This window comes from Meles meles, chromosome X, assembly GCF_922984935.1.
Source record: "Meles meles chromosome X, mMelMel3.1 paternal haplotype, whole genome shotgun sequence".
Lineage (NCBI taxonomy): Eukaryota > Metazoa > Chordata > Mammalia > Carnivora > Mustelidae > Meles > Meles meles.
Window position 1 is genome coordinate 33,216,111 of NC_060087.1, and position 24,860 is coordinate 33,240,970.

Here is a 24,860-nt window from a genome sequence, read left to right on the forward strand (position 1 = left end):
AAGTAGGCAGAGAGGCAGGCAGAGAGAGAGGAGGAAGCAGGCTCCCTGCTGAGCAGAGAGCCCGATGTGGGGCTTGATCCCAGGACCCCAGGATCATAACCTGAGCTGAAGGCAGAGGCTTTAACCCACTGAGCCACCCAGGTGCCTCAGTAGCACTTACTTTCAAAATGTGAATGTATTGACATTTCCTACTCTGTTCAAACTCTTAGTCCTGTATTTGTAGATTCCTCCTATATATCTAAAACAGGTGGCTTTGTACAATGGTTCTCAAACATCAGCTTGCACAATAATCACAGGAATGTTCACCTAATTGAAGTAGAATTTGCCGGGGAGTTTGACAAAGGATGAGTCAAGGATGATGTCAAGTGTTTTGGTCTGAGCAACTGGAAGGATAGAGTAGCCATTTAGTGAGATATGAAAGATTGCAGGAGGAGAATATTTGAGAGGAGGATCAAGAATTCAGTACTAAACTTGCTGAGTTCAAGATGACTTTGAAATCTGGGTAGAATTCAGGAGAGAAGTATGGGTGGGCAGGAAGCTCTGGGAATGGATCAGATCTTTACAAGGGAAGAGAAGAGGTCATTCCTTTGCTTTAAAAAATATTAATGAACTATTTTTAGAGGATTTTAGGTTCACAGCAAAATTGAGAAGTACAGAGAGTTCCATATGCCTGCTTTCCACCAACACAACCTCCACCATTGTGATCATCTTATAACACAGTGGTACATTTGAACTTACACTGACACATTTTTATTACCTCAAGTCCATAGTTTAAATTAAGGTTCACTCTTGGTGTTGTACACTTTGTGTACAAACACTTTTTTTTGACAAACACTTAATGACCTGTATCTGCTATTGTGGTGTCTTACAAAATAGATTTATTGCCCTAAATAATCCTGTGTTCTGGGGTGCCTACATGGCTCAGTCTCTTTTTAAGTGTCTGCCTTCGGCTCAGGTCATGATCTTCAGGTTCTGGAATTAAGCCCCACATCTGGCTTCCTGCTCAATGGAGGAGAGTCTGCTTCTCCTTCTTTCCTTCTCCCTCCCCCCCCAACTTGTGTGTGCTTGTACACTCTCTCTCAAATAGATAAACAGACTCTTAAAAAAATCCTGTGTCCAGGGGCGCCTGGGTGGCTCAGTGGATTAAGCCGCTGCCTTCGGCTCAGGTCATGATCTCAGGGTCCTAGGATTGAGCCCCACATCAGGCTCTCTGCTCCACAGGGAGCCTGCTTCCTCCTCTCTCTGTGCCTGCCTCTCTGCCTACTTGTGATCTCTCTCTCTGTCAAATAAATAAATTAAAAAAAAATCCTGTGTCCAATTATCTCTCTCTCCACCCCCCCCACCCAACCCCCACAACCACTGAATTTTTGACTGTCTCTATAATTTTGTCTTTTCTGTAATGTCAGTCATATCATTGGGATCATAGTATGTAGCTTTTTCAGATTGACTTCTTTCACTTAGCAATATGCATTTAAGATTTCTCCATATCTTTGCATGGCTTGATAGCTCATTTCTTTTTAGCACTGATTAATATTCCATTGTCTGGATGTACCACAATTTATTTATACATTAACCTACTAAAGGGCATCTTGGTTACTTCCAAATTTTGACACTTGTGAATAAAGATGCTATAAACATCTATGCGCAGGTTTTTGTGTGGACATGAGTTTTTTTAAACTCTTTTGGAAAAATGCTAAGCATAACTGCTAGATCATATGGTAAGAGTATGTTTGCTTTTTTAAGAAACAGGCAGACTTTTTCAAAGTGGCTATACCATTTTGCATTCTCACTTGTACTGAGAATTCCTGTTGCTCCACATCTCCACCAGCATTTAGTTTTGTTGTTGTTTTGGATCTTGGCCATTCAAATAGGTGTGTAGTGGTATCTCGTTTTAGTTTGGAATTCACTAATGAGATGATATTAAACATCTTCTCATATGTTTACTTGCTATGTGTATATCTTCTTTGATGAGGTATCTTTTCAGGTCCTTTGCCCATTTTTCAAATCAGGTTGTTCATTTTCTTATCGTTTCAAGAATTCCTTATATATTTTGGATAACACACCATTACATGTCTTTTTTTCTCTCTGTGGCTTGTCCTCTCATTCTTTTGACATTGCTTCTTATAGAGAGGAAGTTTTAAATTTCTTAAAAAAAGATTTTATTTATGTATTAGAGAGAGAGTGAGAGAGCAAGAGAATGATCACGAGCAGGCAAAAGGGTAGAGGGATAAGCAGACTCCCTACTGAGCAGGGAGCCAACATCGGACTTGATCCCAAGACACCAGGATCATGACCTGAGCTGAAGGCAGACATTTAACTGACTGAGCCACCCAGGTGCCCCAGAAATATTTAATTTTAATTAAATCTAGCTTATAAGTTATTTCTTCCACAGATTATGTCTTTAGTGCTGTGTCTAAAAGTCATCACCATGCACAAGGTCAGTTAGGCTTTCACCTGTGTTATATTCCAGAAGTTTTATAGTTTTGCATTATATGTAGCCTACGACCCATTTTGAGTTAAAATTTTTGAAGGGTATAAGGTCTATGTTTAGATTCTTTTTTGTAAGTTGTTCCAGCACATTTGGTGAAAGGACTGTCTTTGCTCCATTGTATTGCCTTTGCTCCTTTGTCAACAATCAGTTGACTGTATTTATGTGGGTCTCTTTCTGGGCTCTTTTTTCTGTTCCATTAATGTCTTAGTAATCTTTTCCAATACCACACTGTATTGATTAATGTACCTTTATAATAAATATGTAATTAGGGTAGTGTCAGTCTTCTGACTTTGTTCTCCTTCAGTATTGAGTTGGCAGTTCTAGGTCTTTTGCCTCTCTATATAAATTTTGAATAGGTTTGTCAATATCTACAAAATAACTGACTGAATTTTTATTGGGATTGTGTTGAATCTATGGGTCAACTTGAGAAGAGCTGACATCCTGACAATATTGAGTCCTTCTATTCATGAACAGGGACTATTTCCCCATTTATTTAGTTCTTTGATATTTTTCATCACAATTTTGTAGTTTTTCTTAAATACTTCATATACTGTTAGATTTACACATAATTCATTTTGGGGTGCTAATGTAAATAGTAATGTATTTTTTAAAAATATTTTATTTATTTGACAGAGAGAGAGAGATCACAAGTAGACAGAGAGACAGGCAGAGAGAGAGGGGGAAGCAGGCTCCCTGCTGAGCAGAGAGCCCGATGTGGGACTGTCAATCCCAGAACCCCGAGATCATGTCCTGAGCTGAAGGCAGAGGCTTAACCCACTGAGCCACCCAGGCGCCCAGTAATGTATTTTTAATTTCAAATTCCACTGATTTATTGGTGGTATATAGGAAATCAATTAATTTTTGATTTTGTTAATCTTATACAACATTGCAGTAATTGCTTATTCTAGGAATTTTTTTGTTGATTCTTTCAGATTTTCTACATTGATGATAATGTCATCTGGAAACAGTTTGGTTTATTTCCCAGTCTTCTATAACTTTTATTTACTTTTCTTGTCCTATTGCATTAGCTATTGCATTATATTCAAATATAATATGGAAAAGGAGTGGTGAGGGGACTTTGTTGCCTTGTTCGTCCTGACAGGGAGAAAATTTTGAGTTTCTTACTATTAAGTATGATGTTAGCTTAGGATTTTCGTAGATGTTCTTAACAAATCGACAACTTCTCTATTCCTAATTTGCTGAGGGTTTTTTTTTTTTTTTAAATCATGAATGAGTTTTGAATTTTGTCAAGTCCTTCTCTGGCATCTTTTTCTTTTTTTTTTAAGATTTTGTTTATTTGACAGACACAGTGAGAGAGGGAACACAAGCAGGGGGACTAGGAGAGGGAAAGTAGGCTTTCTGCAGAGCAGGGAGCCCAATGAGGGGCCCGATCCCAGGACCCTGGCATCAGGACTTGAGCCGAGGCAGATGCTTAATGACCGAGCCAAAGGTAGACACTTAATGACTGAGCTACCCAGGCACCCCTTTTCTGGCATCATTTGATGATTTTTCTTTTTTAGTCTGTTGATGTGGTGGATTACATTAATTGGTCTTCGACTGTTGAAACAACCTTGCATACCTGAGAAATCTCACTTGGTTATGGCTTATAATTCTTTTTACTCATTATTGGATTTGATTTACTAATATTTTGTTGAGGATTTTTGTGTGTTATGTTCATGAGAGGTATTGGTCTGTAGTTTTCTTGTAATGTCTTTGTCTGGTTTGGTATTAGGGTAATTCTGGCCTCATGAGTTAGTAAGTATTCCCTTGGATTCTGTCTTCTGGAAGACAGTAGAAAATTGGTATAATCTTGCATTCAGTATTTGATATAGTTCATGGGTAAGCCCAACTGGGGCCCATCACGTTCTATTTTGGAAGGTTGTTAATTATTGATTCAATTTCTTTGATATAGACCTATTCATATCATCTTTTTAAAATTTTCTTCTGTGAGTTTTGGCAGATTGTCTCTTTCAAGGAATTGCTTCATTTCGTTGAGGCTATCAAATTTGTAGGCATAGATTTATTCATAATAATCCTTTATTAACCCTTTAATAGCCATGTCGTCTATAGTGATGTCTCTGCTTTCATTTCTAATACTGTAATTTGTTTCTTCTCTTAGCATGGCTAGTGTTTTATCAATTCTATGAATCTTTTCAAAGAATCAGGTTTTGGTTTTATTTTCTTTATTGATTTCTTGTTTTTAATTTCATTGATACTCTAATTTTTATTTCCTTTTAATTTGCTCTTTTTCTAGTTCTCTGAGGTAGAAGCTTAGATTGTTGATTTTAGATCTTTCTTCTTTTCAGATATATGCATTCAGTGCTATAAATTTCCCCCTAAGCACTGCTTTCATTGCATCCCATAGTATTTGATAAGTTGTATTTTAATTTCATTTAGTTCAAAATATTTTTTAAAAATTTAATTGAGGGGCTCCTGGGTGGCTCAGTCATTAAGCATCTGCCTTCTGGTTCAGGTCATGATCCCAGCCCTGGTATCAAGCCCTGCATCAGGCTCCCTGCTCAGCGGGGAGCCTGCTTCTCCCTCTCCCACTCCCCCTGCTTGTGTTCCCTCTCTTGCTGTCTCTGTCTCTTTGTCAAATAAATAACATCTTTAAAAAAAATAAAGATTTATTAGAGTAAGAGAGCATGTGAGCGAGCAGGGCGAGGGTAGAGGGAGAGAGAAAAAGAGAGAGAGAGAGAGAGAGAGAGAATATCATCTATGTGCACTTTGTAGGATGAAGTAGTCTGTAGATACCAGTTACATCCAGTTGGTTGATAGTGCTTTTTAATGATGTATTTACTGAATTTCTACCTGCTGAATCTATCCATCTCTGTTAGAGGGGTGTTAAAGTCTGCAGCTGTAATAGGGGATTATTCCCTTTCTCCGTAACAGTTGTATTCGTTTTTGCCTCATATATGTTGACGTTTCATTATTATATGCATACACATTAAGAATTATTATGTCTTCTTAAAGAATTGGCCCCTATATCATTATGTAATGATCTTTTTTTATCTCTGATAACTTTCCTTGCCCAGACGTCTGCTGCATCTGAAATTCATATAAGCTACTTCTGCTTTCTTTTGATTAGTTAATAACATGGTATATCTTTCTCCATCCCTTTACTTTTTATCTGTATAGCTCTTTATACTTAAAATGTTTTTCTTGTATACAACATATAATTGGGTTTTTGTTTTTTCAACCAGCTCTGACATTCTCTTTTAATTGGTGTATTTAGATCGTTGTTGGGGTAATATCTACTATATTTGTTACTGTTTTCTGTTCGTTGCCCTTGTTCTTTGTTTTTGTCTTCCATGTTGTTTCTGCCTTTTGTGGTTTTAACTGAGCATTTTAAAAAAAAGATTTTATTTATTTATTTGACAGGCAGCAATCACAAGTAGGCAGAGAGGCAGGCAGATAGAGAGAGAGGTGGAAGCAGGCTCCTTGCTGAGAAGAGAGCCCAATGTGGGGCTCGATCCCAGCACCCAGGGATCATGACCTGAGCTGAAGGCAGAGGTTTTAACCCACTGAGCCACCCAGGTGCCCCTTAACTGAGTATTTTATATGATTTCATTTTCTCTCATTTTCTACCATATTAATGATGCATCTTTTAAAAAACTTTTTTAGTGGTTGCCCTAGAATTTGCAAAATGCATTTTTTCCAACTAATCCAATTCTGCTTTTTTTAAAAAATATTTTATTTGTTTATTTGACAGAGATCACAAGTAGGCAGAGAGGCAGGCAGAGAGAGAGAGGAGGAAGCAGGCTCTCCGCTGAGCAGAGAGCCCAATGTGGGGCTCAATCCTAGGACCCTGAGATCATGACCTGAGCCGAAGGCAGAGGCTTTAACACACTGAGCCACCCAGGTGCCCCTCCAATTCCGCTTTTGAATGATACTGTACCATTCATGGGTAATGCAAGTACCTTATAATAACAAAATATTTCAAATTCCTCTTTCCTCTCCTTGTATCATTGTTGTCATTCATATCAGTTCGACATAAGTATATGAAAAATATAACCAGTCATAATTGAATACATTGTTGCTGTTTAGAACAAACTGTTCTCTTTTATTTTTTTTCAAACTGTAATTCTTTAGGTCAATTAAGAATAAGAAAAGGTTTTTTTTGTTTTTTAATTTTATTTTATTTATTTATTTGACAGAGAGATCACAAGTAGGCAGAGAGGCAGGCAGAGAGCGAGGGGGAAGCAGACTCCCCGCCAAGCAGAGAGCCTGATGTGGGGCTCGATCTCAGGACCCTGAGATCATGACCTGAGCCAAAAGCAGAGGCTTAACCCACTGAGCCACCCAGGCACCCCCCAAATAAGGAAAGTTTTAACGTGTTACCTTTAGCTATTCATTTTTTGATGCTCTTTCTTTTTTTATGTAGATCTGACCTCTATTATTTTCCTTCTCTCTAAACTTCTAACATATCTTGCCAGGCAGTTGTACTTGGCAAAAAATTCCCTCAATTTTTGTTTGTTGAGAAAGTCTATTTCTCCATCCTTTTCAAAAGATTATTTTTCAGGGTACAAAATTCTGTGTGTGTGGATTTTTTTTCTTCCAACACTGTACATACTTCACTCCCTTCTTGCTTGTGTGGTTCCTGAGGGGAAGTGGGTTGTAATTTTTACCTTTGCTCCTTTATGACCAAGGTGTTTTTTTCCCCTCTGGTTTCTTTAAATATTTTTTATCTTTGATTTTCTGCAGTTTGACTATGATTGCCTACTTGTAGTTGAGTTTGTTTGTTTTAGTATTTATCTTGCTTGGTGTTCTCTGGGCTTCCTGAATCTATGATTTGGTATCTGACATTTATTGGCGAAATTCTCAGTCATTATTGCTTCAGATATTGCTTCTGTTCCTTTCTCTATTTCTGCTTTCTGGTATTCTGAATATGCATATGTTACCTTGTATACTTGTCCCACATTTCTTTCTTGGCTAGTTTGTTCTTTTTTTATTTTATTTATTTTTTAAAAGATTTTATTTCTTTATTTGACAGAAAGAGATCACAAGTAGGCAGAGGCAGGCAGAGAGAGAGGGGAAAGCAGGCTCCCCGCCAAGCAGAGAGCCCAATGCGGACTTGATCCCAGGACCCCCGAGATCATGACCTGAGCCAAAGGCAGAGGGTTAACCCACTCAGCCACCCAGGTGCCCTCTTTTTTTATTTTAAAGCCTCTCTTTTTCCCTTTTAATTTTTGGAAATTTCTCCTCTTCCATTTTCAAGCTTAGAGACTGTTTCCTCAGCCATGTCTGATCTACTAATGATCCATCAAAGGCATTCTTTATTTCTGTTACAGCATTTTTGATTGGTAGTATTTTAAAAAATTCTTTCTTAGAATTTCCATCTCTCTGCTTCTGTTACATTTATTCTCACATGTTGCTTATTTTTTCCATTAATGCCCATAGCATATTAATCCTAATATTTAAAAGTTCCTGGTCTGATAATTCTAACATTCCTGCCATATCTAACTCTGGTTCTGATGTTTGTTCAGTCTCTTCATACTGTGATTTTTTTCCTTTTCATATGCCTTGCAGTTTTTGTTGACTAGTAAGTATGATGTACTGGGTAAAAGGAACTGCTGTAAATAGGCCTTTAGTAATGTTGTAGTAAGTGTGGTGGTAGGGGAAATGTGTGTGTCTTTTGTCGCATAGTTTGGTCCCAGTGTTTGGTGAGCCTGTAATGCCTGGACCGTGAACTTCACCAGTGCTGCTGTTCTTATTCCCCCTTAGGTGGTGGTATGATTAGTGGAGGCTGGTATTGTGTATTTCTCTACTCCCGAGTAGGTGTGGCTCTTTTAGGCTCTGGTAAAATAGGTTCTCCTGAGGGAAGTCCTTGTTACGAAGAACAGAGTGCTCTGGCATATTTCAAAGACTCCTTTTCCCCTCCCTGCACTGGAAGCATAAGGGAATTTCCCCCCACCATTTAATGTGAGAACCAGTTCTAACCCCTGAAGGTAAGTCTCACAGATATATGGGCCCCCCAGGACCCCTTCCGCCTGAAGGGTTTAACTCTTGTACTTGTCTAGATTCCCCACCCAGCACTCCATCACTTTCAGTTCAGGTTGTTCTACCTTGCCACTGGTTCCCTTTGAGGTTTCTGCTCTTGGGCTTCTGCTTGGTTAAGTTGAGATTCTCTGTATCTGCTTGTCTTTCCAGTGTGGGGGCAGTGGTTTGTCCTGTCATCTCACTTCTCTGATGGATTTAAGAAAAGTTGTATTTTCAGTTTGATCAACTTTATACTTGTTAACAGAGAGTTGTGATTTTTGAGCTTGTGTGCCAGTCTGGAAGCTAAAGTCCCCTGTTGCTTTTCATTAGACTTTTACCATCTAATTGTCTCCATATATTAGTTATTTTTTGCTTGTTTTGACCTTTATATAAATTGGATCATATATATACATTTTTATTTTTTTGCTCATTACATTTGTGGGGTAAATTTATTAGTTCGGTACTTCTCAAACATTGCTGTGAATGTGCATCCTTTGGGAATTTTGTTAAAATGTAGATTCTAATTTAGAAGGTCTGGAATGTACCCTGGAAGTTTGCCTTTTTAACAAGATTTCATGTGATGCCGATGTTGTTCTTCTGTAGACATTACTTAGAATAATAATAAGTCTCTCGTGCATCCTGTTTTCAACTGCTTCATACACTTTGAATACCTCAGGTAATTTACTGTATAGATTTTTTGCTGGAGTAGGAAAAATGGGAAACTGTCCTTTGCTAAGTATCATTTTCCAGAATTGGGGTTCTTAGAGGAAACAAGTTATTTCACATTTAAAAGATATTTTCACCAATATAATTGTAAATTGAACATAATATTTGAATAAGATATTAGCAATATAGTCCTGTAAAATTTCTCACATTGCATTTCTAGTTGTAGATAAGGTTTGTTGACATTTTGTGTAGCTAATTTTTAGGTCAGGCAAAATTCCAAAGGACAGATTGGTACACATGTGTGCATATATGTGTGCTCACTTGGGTATGTATTGGAGTAATAGACAAGGTAAAAAAAAATTTTGAGCTTTTGACAGGAAGTATTTACTCAGATGTTTTGCCCCCCACCCCATTCACAGGCCTTAGAAGACAGCCTCTTGGTATTGCAATACCTTCCCACAATGATAAATTAATTTAGTTATCCTGAAAACCTTGGGAGCTATACAAATAATATTGTCAGCGTAAGTGGACTTTTAGAGTCTCCTAAAGAAATGGCTTTATACAATATATGTCATACTTTAATTCAGCATTTACTGAACACCTTTGCTGTGTAAAGAGTGTGTTCTAGCTTTACTGTTTGTAAAATAGAAAACTAAATACTTCTGAAGAATGCTTCTTTTAAGATTTATTTATTTTAGAGAGCGAGAGTGTGAGCGCATGCAGTGAGCTGGCGTAGGGACAGAGGCAGAGGGAGAGAATCTCAAGCAAACTCCCTGTTGCGTGCAGAGCCCAACACAGAGCTCTATTTCAGGACCCAGAGATCATGACCTGAGGTAAAATCAAGTCAGCCTCTTAACTGAGTCCCCCAGGTACCCCTCTCAAGAATGTTATTGAGAAAGAAAAAAAGAGTATTGTTGAGCATCATGAAGTGAGAAATAAAGTGCCACTGTCTTGTGGGATAATAAGAGCTCTTAAAAATGCTCAATGGTTGCTTTGCTTTCTCTATTATTGGGTGGTAATAACTGGTATACTTACTTTCAAGCTCATTCAGATACTAATGATGAGTTTTTCATAGCACTCATTATCTCCTTGAAAGCCTCGGCAGTTAAATGGGTTATAATTTAAATAACAGTTTAAAGTTCGTAGGTTCATTGTCTCAGGATTTAGAACCCAGGATTTCTTTAGGAAAATGTGTTATATTTTATATTCCTGACTTGGAGTAAATTCCTTGTGTTTTATTTTTTCCCTTCTTTCAAAACTGAGTCTTAGAAGATATGTGTTATTCTGGAGTCCTCGGTAATTAGTCCCTTCCTTTTCGAATGGCAAAGTCTTGTTGTTCAAGGCACTGTATGTTCTGTGTATTTGCTCCAATCTGTCTCCAGTATGCCTGTCCTTTGTGGTTTGGTTTCTAATATTATGCATTCCAGTTTTGTTAAAAAAAAAATCCATATGACTAACTTGCCACAGTAATCCTCTTTGACATGTTTGCTTCAGAGAGAAAGCTGGCAAAGTTAGAAACATATGCCTAGTTTTAAAATTTGCTGTCATTGGGGGAAAAAAAGGGAAGTTAATGGAATAATTCTAGTTTCTTTCTCTGTGTTAGTCTTACTCATGGGACCAGAATAATGACTTTGGCAAGGATATATTTATTTTCCCATGTAATTTTATCATGCCTGAGTATCTCACTCATTTTTTTCTTTAGGATTAACCAAGAAAATATTACATAGAGAAGTAAAAAATACTTCTTTAGGCTCATAAGCAATCTTTATTTTTTTAAAAAGATTTATTTATTTGAGAGAGAGAGATTGTACACACGTAGGGTGAGAGAAGAGGGGCAGAAGGAGAGGGAGAGAGAGAACCTCAAGCAGACTCCCCACTGCGCACGGAGCCTAATGATGTAGGGTTTGATCCCACTACCTCTGAGAACATGACCTGAGCCACAATCAAGAGTTGGGTGCTTAACTAACTGAGCCTCTCATGCGCCCCCATTAGCAGTCTTTAAATGTCAGTGTTCAGATGTTTTTGTTTCATTAGTATTAATTATATTGCAAAATCAATGTGTTCTTTGAATTTAAAAATTTCTTTATTTTATTTTTTTTAAATTTTGTTTATTTATTTGACAGAGATCACAAGTAGGCAGAGAGGCAGGCAGAGAGAGAGGAAGGGAAGCAGGCTCCCTGATGAGCAGAGAGCCCGATGTGGGACTCCATCCCAGGACTTTGGGACCCTGAGCCGAAGGCAGAGGTTTTAACCTGCTGAGGCACCCCTAAAAATTTCTTTAAAATGTAAATGGTAGGTGTTAGTATTTATTATTAGCATTATATTTATATTTTATTCTCTAAACTGTGAATGTTCACTCAGTTTATAGAACTGACCTTTGCAAAGTTCACTAATCCATTCCCATTGCTATTGAGATTACTTCTTTCCTAACACTGTAATCATATCTCTTTTGGTGGTCCACCCAGTCATTTATTACCAGTCTTTAACTCAAATCTGCCCATCTACAGATACTCAAAGCCTCCAACTGAAGGGCACCACACTTCAGAGTGCTTTTATCTTTTTTTTAAGATTTTATTTATTTATTTGACAGAGATTACAAGTAGGCAGAGAGGCAGGCAGGGGTGGGGAGCGCCGAGCAGAGAGCCCCATGTGGGGCACGATCCCGGGACCCTGAGATCATGACCTGAGCTGAAGGCAGAGGCTCAACCCACTGAGCCACCCAGGCGCCCCTTCACACTGCTTTTTGAAAGTCCCATCCACCGTTATGGACCCAACTATTTTGCTTTCTCAAGGGTTGTATATGCCTAACCTTTCTGAGGTTCCTCAGGTGTATTTTGGTTCTTAACCGTTTAACTAGGGCTGTTTCTGTGCCACAATCTCAGCCTTAGAACCAGGAGTCAGAGCTTCTATATTGTTTTTATCTACTTGATCTCTGCCTGGTTCCCAACACCAAGAGTCAGGATGATGAATATTCTTGGACTCCTTGCATCTATATTGGGTATTCTCTAGTCTGCTTCAACAGGGCCAGTGTCAGGGCCCTCAGAAGACCATGAAGGGGGCTGGGGCAAATCCTGTGTAGAGTGGGATTTTGTTTTTTCTCTAGAACACAAACCCATTCTTGGCTGGTCTGTTCTTCACAAGAGTATATTGGGTTTATTATTCAGAAGATTGTCCGAGCTATTTTTTCTTCTCATCTTTTGGCCACGGGGCTTATGTTCTTTAATAATAATAATAATAATAGTAATAATAAGTAACTCCTGGCCACATGGGTTATCTTTCTTGATAGTAATAATTACAACAGGAGCAGTAGCAGCAATGACAGTAACCTTCTGTGTTGTACCAGATATGTTACTTCCATTATTTTTATTACCCTGTATGGTATGTGATATTTATCTCAGTTTTATAGTGAGGACACTGCATTTCAGAGAGGTTAAATGCCTCAGGTCACTTTGGGATATGTGGTAGAGCTGGAACTCTAATCGAGGTCTCCCTGACACTAAGTCTTGGAGCTTTTCTCAGGAGATCTCATTGCATGAAGCATGCTTTTGAGCTGCCTCTTCCCATTCTCAGTTTACAGAGTGAGCACACTGTGAAACTGTGTTTAGGAAGAGAAAGTGTATATCAAACGCGAACTGTGTATGCGTTTTAAGCATCAACCGTCAATGGTCTAATAAGCATTAAGTGCTTAATGAATGTTGAATGAATGAATGAATGAGAGGGTACTAGGTAAATTAGTTAGAAAGGGTAATCGCTCTGTTCTTAACACCATGGCTGGCATGCAGTAGGTACTGGAGAAATATTTGTTGATTTGATGAGATTATCCATTCAAATATTGTTGACTTAGATTATTTACCATACTCTTCTGTTAAAACAGATGATAATGAATGTAAGTATTTAAGTCCTAGGTCTAGTCTTCTGGTGAAGTAAAAATGTGTTTTAATGGATGCTTTTTCCTTTGGATCCCTCAAAATATTCATATCATGTGATGAACTCTACTTCCAGAAGACTTCATTTACCTACTGAATCTCACTGGGTCTCTTACTTATTGAGTCCTTAAAACTCTAATCCTTGTTTTTGCCCTTTCCTTGGTTAATGCCCTTTCCTTGGATGATGCCACCATGCCCATGACTTCAGCTTCATTCTGTGTACTGACAGTTCCCACAGTGATATCCAGTCAGAATTTTTCCGTTAAGATCCAGGTTTGTATAAATGACAGTGTACCTTAAACTGACATGTCTTAAAACTTTTCCCCTGCCCACTGATGTGATGGTGGGACTCTGGGAGCAAATGGTCAAGAAAGATTCAGTGCAAAAAGTTGGTTTTATTGAAGGGAGGATGGAGGGAGGGATCAACAGGACCTGTGAGCAGAAAGAGCTCCCTGGGATTGTGACAAGCCATTGATTATATACTTTTAAGTTGGGAGGGGCAGAGAATAAAAGAAGTTTCCAAAAGGATTGTCATATGTTAAAGAAGACTTACAGGATCCTGGAGGTCTGGCTGTTGTCTAGGTAAGCTTGCTTTTTGCCTCTAGCAAAGCATTAATGTTCAAGCAGTTGTGAGTTCTTGGAGGAATGTCTCAAGTAATTGTCAATGGACTGTGAGATGTAAGGAGATTTAATTTTGTCTACCTTTCTTTGGCCTTTGTTCTCCGCATCACCCATTACTCACTCCACTTAGTGTCTGCTACTTCTTTGTGTCCCATGTTGTTAAAAGGGAAGGAGGCCATGTATTCAGAAGACAGACTTCTGGGTAAGAAGCAGCCTGAGTATAAACATGAATGTGACACTTGGGGTTTCCTTGGTCATTTCTTCGGAGAAATTGCAGTCTTGGTCCTAGCCTTCTGGGCTCTACATTAAGGGGGTAACAGGACTCTGCATCATCCTCTTCAGAGAAGTTTTTCTCTTTTGGTGCTTTTCTGTGCCCTTTTGACTTTCTCCTCCTTCTTGCTGATGCAATCAGGGATGGCAGGAGGAGGGCCTTGTTCTCATTATACCTTCTTTCCTCAAGCATAATGTGTACTCCAGTTACCATTTATAACAAGACTTCCAAATTTTATCTAAAATATAAGTCTTGGCATTAAATTCTTATTTTTCATCTAATACTTAATTGACTAAAGTAGTCATATGACTTGGTAAATTACTTTGAGTGCTTATACTGGATTACAGGTTTAACTTATCCCACTGTCTGTTGGTAGCCCTTAATTAGGACAGTTACATTATTTTGAATTTTCATTGTGGTTTCACATCACAGAACTCTCACTAGGTTTGTGTGGATTTTTCTTCCATTGTCTGTTTCTTTCTTAACTGGATGATAGACCATAGATTGTTTTGGGGGTGATTTTTCCTTCCAGTCCTCACAGAGGGCCTGCCCAGTGACATTGTGCTATTAACTTTTACCTGCTTCTCCAGACCTATCCATGGTTTCCCCTTCTTGCGCTACAGTTACTGGACTTCAGCTGATAGTGGTATTTTTTTTTTCCTATTACATTACTACAATGGCATGCAGTTTCGCTTCTTTTTTCTCCATCACACACTGGCGGGGACCTGTTTTCTAAACAGTATGTGAACTGTCTCCAAACAACTTTAATTAAGTTAAATGTTGTCTCTGTATAATGTTGCCAACAAAATCTTAAACATTCCCTTCCTACATTTAGTCATATTAAAGAGAAATTCATAAGGAGTATTTCATTCTTTTTGTTCAAGCCCTTATGTAGTATTGATGGAAGATCAATTCTTTTAAGATCAAAAGTTTCTTTTAAGATTCTTTTAATACCAAAAATGGACTTTTTTAAGATCAAAATTTCTGCATTTCTTTCATTTTGGTCTAGGTAAATCTTAGTTGCTGTATGAACTTCCATTTTCTGTCTTCTCATATCTGTAAAGAAATGTAATTCACACTCATTTTGTTGTGGTAGGTTCCTCAGTTGGCCAGGACGAGGGCATGCTGTTTCAGAAAGCTCTGTTACAAGTTTGTTTACAGCCTAAGGTTCCAGCCTAAGGTTCTCTGGTGTAGATGTTTCTGATTATAATGCACTGGTTGTTTCTGAACCACAACCTTTGACTGACCCTAGTCTATGTAACGAGCATTTAAGCAGCATTAATTCCAGAGAGTATTACCAGATCCCGAGAATATCCTGTAGGACCAAGAGTGAATGGTTAGGGAAGTAGTCATCCACCTGGTATCCTGCTTCCTTCTTTGTGCACTACACATACCTCCCACATACAGACCCCCTGCTTCAAGGATGCTTGTATATGGGGTGGTTAACTCCATTAGCCTGTACAGATAGATGGCAGAGAATATTCTGTTAAAAACTCCACACTCATCCTACTTCACCATGACATTTTTTTTTTTAACTAATTTAGGCCCCGGCTGAAATACTCTGTCCTCTCTTAGTAAGTGCTTCAGAAATCTTGGCATTGAACATCATTCTTGTACTTCTGGTTTCCAGAGAAGTGGATAAGTTCAGCATTTTGTAGAAAAGCTTCTCTGTGCAGCACCTTGGCAGCCTTGTATGTCTTCATTCAGGCCACGGGGGCAGTGTTTGACGGTAATCTGACTTAAGTCTTGGCAAAACGCCCTGTGATGCCTCCCAGAATAAGGGGAGATAAGCAGTTGGTGAGGAGCTGCTGTGAGCTTCTCATACTGCATCTTGTGAGAAACCACTATCAGGACATTTCTCACCCATCTCCTGGATTCAGCTGAGTGCAGGACTTTCCACCTTGTACCCTGTGGGGTACAACTTGAGGTGTTTTTGTAAGTTTATAAAACTGCTTGGGTTCATTTTAGAGTTAGCTCCTTGACAACAGCATGACACATTCGCTTCTAGATTGTGGTCCTCCTGTTTGATGTCCATCATGTAGGAACTAGGGAAATTGACACGATGCTGCTTTTGATTTTGCTATCTCTGTAAGTAATAAGTTGTCTGAATCCATTTGAGCTCATTGTCCCTTTACCTGCTGAATCTATGGAAGTGTGGCAAGGCTGTCCAGTAACTGTGGTGGTAATACTTGGTGGCCCCATCAGCCACGGTCTTGCTCGTTTGGGTATGTGTGACTGTGTGACACACTGGAACCCTCACTGGACAAATACTCAGCTACTTTATGTACCATGAGCCTTATGCTGGTCTCTGGGCAGAATGGGGTCCCTAGTTTGCAGGTGGATAGAAGCCAGGGCTTTCTAATGGAATTACCCTTTTCTCACATATGCAGGCCAAGGAAAATACCGAGACCCGCTCATTAGGAAGTCTTATTGATACAACTGGAAGAACCACAAAGACTCTGAGGCTGCCTCCCTGTCTATCCACACCACTCAATCCTCAGTGTGGTAGGAAACAAAACATAATCACAGTATTTGGGCCTCCTCAGAACAGTCTACTTAAAATTGTACGTTCCTACTCAGGAGGTGGTTGCCTTCTGCTCTTAGATCCTGTGGTTTCTTCAGTCTGTAGTATTTTGGTTTCTAAAGAAACCAAATGTTTACCCTACAAGCATTTATAAAACATTTTTATTCTGGCCTCAGATCTGGAAAAAAGAGAAGATACCATGATGGGTAATTCTGCTTACATATCTTTGGAAAGTTTTTCATAATACCTTTTGGTTTTGCATTGTTATTTTTAATGTAGGCATTTAAGGGTATAAATTTCCCTCTAAGCACTACTTAAACTGCATTTCACAGATTTTGATGTTTCATTACCGCTTAGTTCAAAATATTGTTCAGTTTCTCTTATAACTTATTTCTTGGTCCAATTATTATTTTGAGTTTTATTGTTTGCTTTCTAAATATGTAGGATTTTCCTGGTTTTCATATTGCTGTTTGTGAGGAAAATGCTAACACAGTGGGGCTGGTTGCTAACTCCATGATTGTGAGGGAACCTGGAATCATGGTTGACTCTTGGTCAACCCCTGGGAATATGGCCCTTTGAATGTTTTTGTTTTAACGTTTGGTTTTGTTTTATACATTAGGAGCAACAGACCGTGCTCTGCCTGTTTGTCTGAATTGCTTAGTACGGACATGCAGATTGATCGATCATGTGTACCTGGTTTCATTACTGGGGTCCTGAGTTTCAGTTACCACGGCTGGTTGCATAGCAGGATATGCCTACCTGACCAGCCTTATGTAGAAGCCATTAATGCCGAAACTCAGATGCTCTTTCTGCCCTTTTGTGGGCAGAGATATTTTGCACATGTCCCTCTATCTTGCTTCTAGAAAGAAAGCATATCTAAGAAGCTTATGTCTAGCCTTTCTGGGTTCTACCCAAAGTATATCTTTTTCCTGATGCTTTTGTTTTGTATCCTTTGGTGTGATATATCTTAGCCACGAGTAGAACCTACTATTGAGTCCTGATGAGTCATAAACTTGAGGGTTGTCTTGTGCCCTAAAAATATATTCTTTTTTTTAAGATTTTAATTAGTTATTTGACAGAGATCACAAGTAGGCAGAGAGGCAGGCAGATGGGGGGGGGAGCAGGCTCCCTACTGAGCAGAAAACCCAAGCTGGGGCTCGATCCCAGGACCCAGAGATCATGATCTGAGCCGAAGGCAGAGGCTTAACTCACTGAGCCACCCAGGCGACCCCTTAAAAGTGTATTCTAATTTAATTTTATTGTGGTCAGAGAACATACTCCGTATGATTTCATTTTCTAAAAACTGAGACTTGTTTTCTAACCTAGAATATGGCCTGTCCTGGTAAGTATACCGTGTAAACTTGAAAAGAATATGTATTCTGGAATTATTGGGTATGTTCTATAAATATAGGTCAAAGTGGCTGGTCATGTTCTTTAATTCTATGCCTTTTTTGATTGCGCCCCCCCCCCCCCCAGTTCAGTCTATTGCTGAGGCAGGGGTTAAGGTCCCCAACTATGATTGGGGAATTGTCTATTCCTCTCTTAAAAAAAATAGTTATTTTACAGAGAGAGAAGGACTGCATACAAGTGCAGGGAGAGGCAGAGGGACAGGGAGAAATATCTTAAGTAGGCTCCCTGCTGAGTGCAGAACCCAACATGGGGCTCAATCTCAGGACTGTGAGATCAAACCAGAGTCAGATGCTTAACCAAACACCACCCAAGTAGACCTGTCTATTTCTCTCTTTAATTCTCTTGGTCTTGATTTATATATTTGAAATTCTGTTGTAGGATTCATTCCCATTTGAGATGATGCCTTCCTGTTGAATTGAACCTTTTATCATTGAAGGCTCCTTCTTTATCTTTAGTAATACATTTAATTTAAAAAATTGTCTTGTGATATGAAAGGTTATTCCAGCCTTTTGGTTATTGTTTGCAAGGTATATATTTTCATCTTTTCACACTGAACCTGTCTATTTATATTTAAAATGAATGACTTGTAAGAAGTATATATTTGTGTGGTTTGTTTTACTTTGGCTCTTTGACAATCACTGGAACATTTAATTTGGTAAACTTTAATGTAGTTACTGATATGATTGGCCTTAGGGCTAGTATATTATTTTGTATTTTCTATACATCTCTGTTTTTCCTTCCCCTCTTCCTCCTTCCTGCTTATTTTTAGAATATTTGAATATGTTTTTAGAATTCTGTCTCATTTTTTCTGTTGATATTTCAGCTATTCTTTTTTTGTACTATTTGTATTTTTTTAAAATGGCAGCTGCCCTAGGGATTATAATGTACAGACATACCTTTTCACAGTCCACTTAATGTACTTCTCTGTACATTAGTTAATAATGTACTACAAGTGGAACATGGAAGTCTTAAAGTTACAGGCACACACCCCTGTCCTTTTGTTACATTTGTTACACACACACACACACACGGCACTTTTAGTTTAGTTTAGTTTTTTTTTTGTTTTTTTTTTTTTATTTATTTGACAGAGAGAGAGGTCACAAGTAGGCAGAGAGGCAGGCAGAGAGAGGAGGAAGCAGGCTCTCCGCGGAGCAGAGAGCCCGATGTGGGGCTCGATCCCAGGACCCTGAGATCATGACCTGAGCCGAAGGCAGAGGCTTTAACCCACTGAGCCACCCAGGCGCCCCTTAGTTTTGTTTTTTAAGGTTTTATTTATTTGACAGAGACACAGCAAGAGAGGGAACACAAGCTAGGGGGAGTAGGAAAAGGAGAAACAGGTTTCCTGCTGAGTAGGGAGCCCAACTCGGGGCTCCATCCGAGGACCCTGGCACCATGACCTGAGCTGAAGGCAGATGCTTAACGAGTGAGCCACCCAGGTGCCCCTGCACTGTTGTAGGTTTTTTTATTTTAATATTTTATTTATTTATTTGACAGAGATCACAGATAGGCAGAGAGGCAGGCAGAGAGAGAGGGGGAAGCAGGCTCCCTGCTGAGCAGAGAACCCTATGCAGGGCTCAATCCCAGGACCATGAGATCATGACCTGAGCTGAAGGCAGAGGCTTATTAACCCACTGAGCCACCCAGGTACCCCACTGTTTTAGTTTTAAAGAGTTAATTTGGCTTATAAAGAAAAGTAGAGGAAAAAAGCAAAAAATAGTCTTTTGCATTTACCCATTTACTCAGCCATTTACCATTTTGGATGCTCTGTATTCATTTCTGAGTATCTCAATTCCATTAGGTATTATTTCCTTTCCATATAAATAACTTTTAGCATTCCTTACAGTGCAGATCTGCTGCCAACAAATGTACTTCTTATAGAGCCAATCTGCCAGTGACAAATGCTTTTGGTTTCCTTTAATATGTAAATATCTTTACTTCATTTTCACTCTTCAGTTATATCTTTGCTGGACATAGAATTCTGGGACATTTGTCCATGTCAGTCTCCCTGCCTCCCACCCCCAAGACTTTAAATAATGCTGTTCCAGTCTTTCCTCTATGGTTTCTAGTAGGTTAACCATTAATTGGAACATTGTTTTCTCAACTGTGATATGTAATTTTTCCCTTGCTGCCTTTAAGGTTTGCTCTTTATCTTTGACTTACAGTGATTTACTATGTACTTTGGGCTCCTCTGTGTTTTTCTGTTTTGTGTTCATTTAGTATTGTGTATCTGTGAATTTCTGTCTTTCATCAATTTGGGCAAATTTTTATCCATTATTTCTTTAAATATTCTCTCTCCTTTTCATCTGATATTCTGATTACACTTGTGACTGTTTAGTATCATCTAACAGATCTCTAGGCTTCTTTTCATTTTGTTTCAGTTTTCCTTCCTATTCGCTTTTGTGATTTTTTAAAAAAATTTTTTTTAAGAGGGAGGGGGAAGAGGGGCAGAGAGAGAGAGAGAGAGAGAGAGACTCTTAAGCAGGATCCATGCCCACCATGGAGCTTGACATGGGGCTTGATTTCAGAACCCGGAGATCATGACCTGAGCTGAAAACAAGAATCGGATGCTTAACCCAATCTGTCTTTAGTTCGCTTACCCCTCTGTCATGTCGATTTGGCTATAACTTCAATCTACAGGTTTTTTATTTTTCTTTCCAGAAATTATTTTTTTGGGGACACCTGGGTGGCTCAGTTGGTTAAACATTTGTCATGATCTCAGGGTTCTGGGATCGAGTCCCGCATCGGGCTCCTTGCTTAGTGGGGAGCCTGCTTCTCTGTCTGCCTGCTATTCCCCCTGCTTGTGCACGTGTGCGGTCTCTCTTCCTCTCTCTGAAAAATAAAATCTTGAAAAAAAATTATTTTTTTGTTTTAAAATTTCTTTCTTAATTGTTTCTCTCTGCTGGGTTTTCATGAATTGATCATTCCAAATATCTCGTCATAATTAAGTATGGTTCTGATACTTTCTCTGTCTCATCAAACTGGTTTGGTTTTGTTTTCATTTGGTTGTTTTATTATGCCTTGGAAGTTTTTGTTGAAAGCTGGATGTACTACTACTGGGTAAATAAGCTTTTAGTATGAGGTTTGATGTTTATCTGGTTAAAGGTTAGACGGTTCTTCGTGTTTGCTGTAGCTATAGGTATCAGAGGATAAAATTTCCCAGGTCGTCTTTGTTTTTGACTCCTCTGTTTTTTATTTCCCCTGGAGACTTGTTCTTTTTTTTTCCTGTCTTTAAGATTTTATTTATTTGACAGAGAGAACACAAGCAGGGGGAGAAGCATAGGGAGAGGGAGAAGTAGGCTCTCTGCTCAGCAGGGTGCCCTATGTAGGGCTCGATCCAAGGACCCTAGGACCATGACCTTAGCTGAAGGCAGACTTTTTTTTAACCCACTGAGCCACCCAGGCACCCTGGGACTTGTTCTTAAATAAAGTCTGAGATGTGCAGTTCTTACGGTTGTGTTCCTCTGTTACTATATAGGAGTCATATTGATGTGATGGCAAGGTGTGGAAAGAGAGGAAGTGTTCTGTAATCTTACAGTTGGGTCTCGGTCTTTTAATGAGCCTGTGCCCCTGGGTTATGACTTTCACAAGTGCTTCTCCCCCTTGAGTGAGACAGGAAGATTAGATGGGGGCTAGAATTGGGTATTTCCCTTTCCTCATGTGGAAGGCTAGAGAAGGTTAGAACCAGCTGGCTATTTGGGTATTTTGAGCCAGTTTGAGTACTTTACTTCTTCAGGGATGGTTAAGGTTTGGTAAATAATTTCTCTTAAGGGCAGGTCTTGTTAAGAAGAGAATGTTCTGGGCATGTTAAAAAAACGCCTACTTCCTCCCCCCCCCCCCCACTTGGAAACCTGAGGGAAGTTTTCTCTGATCTTCACTGGAGAACCTGGAAGGGGTCCTGGAGGTAAAACACAAAAATTTGAAGATCCCCAAGATGAGGACCCCCTGAAGTTTTTAACTCTCACACTGTTCACACTGAGCCTCCAGCTATCAGTGATGCTAGTAGTACTGGTTCTAGACTTTTCTGTTTCTGGGTTTCTGCTTTGGTGAGTTGGATTTTCTGTATCTTCCTGTCTGTTTCTACAATTATGGGGGCAGTGGTTGGCCTTGTGACCTCAAAACCCAGTCTTGTGTCTGATGGATCTAGGAAGAGTTGTTGGTTTTCAGTTTGTTGACCCTTTCTCTTGCTGTAAGAGTGGGATGATGATTTCCAAGGTCCTTATATACAGACCAGAAACTGGAAATGAAGTTTTTATGAATTAAAAACATCCCTCCTTGTATCGCATTGAAGCTAGCCAATTAACATTCTCCTCTTTTAATTACAGCATCTGGTTTATCTTTGAGTTAGACAAGAATGACTTTCTTTTCTCCTGATAATGTGTTATATATTCCTGAATCTTAGTATACTGAGTACTCTTGGATTGTATCTTGGATATTATGAATGTTAAAGTGAGATTCTGGACTGTGTATTTTTTTCCCCCAATAAGTATTACTTCCTTTGTTTTAGAAGGTAGTTGTTTTGGCTGGGCTTGAACAGCTAACTTTTTCTAGTGCGGTAGCTCTTGTCTTTGTTCAGATCTGTTGTTCTGGGATGGGCTTCTAAGAGTCTAGTCTGTGCAAGTATTGTTCAGGGTTTAGTCAAAGATATGGGTAATCAGGGCTTAGGGATCTACTCTTTGGCCCTTTCTCTTCAATGCTCATGGTTTTCTGGATTTTTTTATGTGGTTATCTAGGCCTGAATGACTGGGTTTTTGTTTTTTTTTTTTAAGATTTTATTTATTTATTTGACAGATCACAAGTAGGCAGAGAGGCGGGGTGGGGGAGGGGGGATGGAGTGGAGAAGCAGGCTCCCTGCTGAGCAGAGAGCCCGATGTGGGGCTGGAGCCCAGGACCCTGAGATCATGACGTGAGTCAAAGGCCGAGGCTTTAACCCACTGAGCCACCCAGGTGCCCCTGACTGGGTTTTTAAATATGTGCTCACTTCTATGTGACTATGGACTGCACCTGGTCCCAGACTAAAAGGTACACCATCTCCACTCTTCAAACTGAGTGTACAATCTGCCAGTGTCTGCTTCTTTTCATTCACTTGTATCTTCTGGGTGGCAGCTATTGTCTTAGTTCATAATTTGTTCTCATGCTTTGCATTTGTTTAACACCAGTACAGTCCAGGGTCCAGTTAAAGATGTGGGTAGACAGAATTTGGGCATTCTCTCTCTAGCTCTCTTCCCTCAGGGATTCCTCCACTTCCTTCAGCATTTTCCCAACTCAACTTTTCTGATTCCGTAGACCTGAATAATGACTTTTTCCCCCATGTGTGCCCCTCTAACTGCTGTTCATTACAAGTGCTATACTTACCCACAGGCTAAAAGCCATGGTGATGAAAATTTGTTTAGCTCCGTGTCTGTGTTCCTCATAGCAAGTATGAGTCCCCTGTGAGAGCCTGTATGCTTTTGTTCACTGTCCAGTACCTTAAGATTGTTTTTCATTCTACTAAAACCAGGTTTTATAGTTGCTTTCTGTGTTTATATGTGTAGGGGATGGAGAGAGTCCTATAGATTCTGTGTTTATCATACCTGTCATATTTCCTTGAGGGCAAAGAAATTTTTTCTGAATAACCTCTTAGAAACCCAGACCAGGTGTTCCTTTGATGAGTCTCTGTAAGATCGAATCTCATGATGTCCTATCCTCTTGTATTCCATACAAAAGGGAGTAGGATGTATATAGAAAACACAAAAGATTCCACCAAAAAACTGCTAGAACTGAAAAAATGAATTCAGTAAAGTCAGAGGATACAAAATCAATGTACAGAAGTCTGTTGCATTTCTATACACTAATATTGAAGCAGGAGAAAGAGAAATTAAGGAATCATTCCCATTTATAATTGTAACAAAAACAATAAGACCTAAGAGTAAACCTAACCAAAGAGGTGAAAGTCCTGTACTCTGAAAACTATAAAACAGTGATGACAGAAATTGATGATAACACAAAGAAATGGAAAGACATTCCATGCTCATGGATTGGAAGAAAAAATAATGTTAAAATGTCCATACTACCCAAAGCAATCTACCTATTTGATACAATCCCTGTCAGAATACTAACAGCATTGTTCACAGAGCTAGAACAAACAGCCCTAAAATTTGTTTGGAACAACAAAAGACCCCAAATGGTAAAGCAACCTTGAAAATGAAAAGCACTTCTGGTTGCATCATAATTCCAGGCTTCAAGTTATATTACAAGGCTGTAGTATTCAAAACAGTATGGTACCAGCTCAGAAATAGGCACATAGCTACATTGAACAGAGTATAAAACCCAGAAATGAGCCCACAATTATATGGTCAATTAATCTTTGACAAAGCAGGGAAGAATATCCAGTGGGAAAAAGACAATCTCTTCAACAAATGGTGTTGGGGAAACTGGACAGCTACATGCAGAAGAATGAAACTGGACCTCTTTCTTAAACCATACAGAAAAATGCATTCAAAATGGATGAAAGACCTAAATGTGAGACCTGAGGCCTAAAAATCCTAGAAGAGAACACAGGCAGTAACTTATTTGATATCAGCCATAGCAACTTCTTTCTAGACATGTCTCCTGAGGCAAGGGAAACAAAAGCAAAAATAAACTGTTAGGACTATATCAAAACCAAAAAGCATCTGCACAGTGAGGAAAACAGTGACCCAAACTAAAAGGCAGCTACAGAACAAAGGAAGATATTTGCAAATGACATATCCAAAAAAGGGTTAGTATCCAAAATATATAAAGAACTTATAAAACTCAACACCCAAAAAACAATCCAATTAAAAAATGGGCAGAAGACATGGATAGACATGTTTCCAAAGAAGTCGTACAGATGGCCAACAGACATGAAAAGGCACTCAGCATTACTAATCATCAAGGAAATGCAAATCAGAACAACAGTGAGGTATCACCACACACCTGTTGGAATAGCTAAAGTCAACACAAGAAACAAGAAGT

The 24,860-nt window shown here is 39.1% G+C and overlaps 1 protein-coding gene across 1 annotated transcript in view; it reads left to right on the forward strand.

The window, feature by feature from the left end:
• PRRG1 (proline rich and Gla domain 1) overlaps nt 1-24,860 on the forward strand; it is a 170,183-nt gene that overhangs the window by 4,160 nt on the left and 141,163 nt on the right. The window lies entirely within an intron of this gene.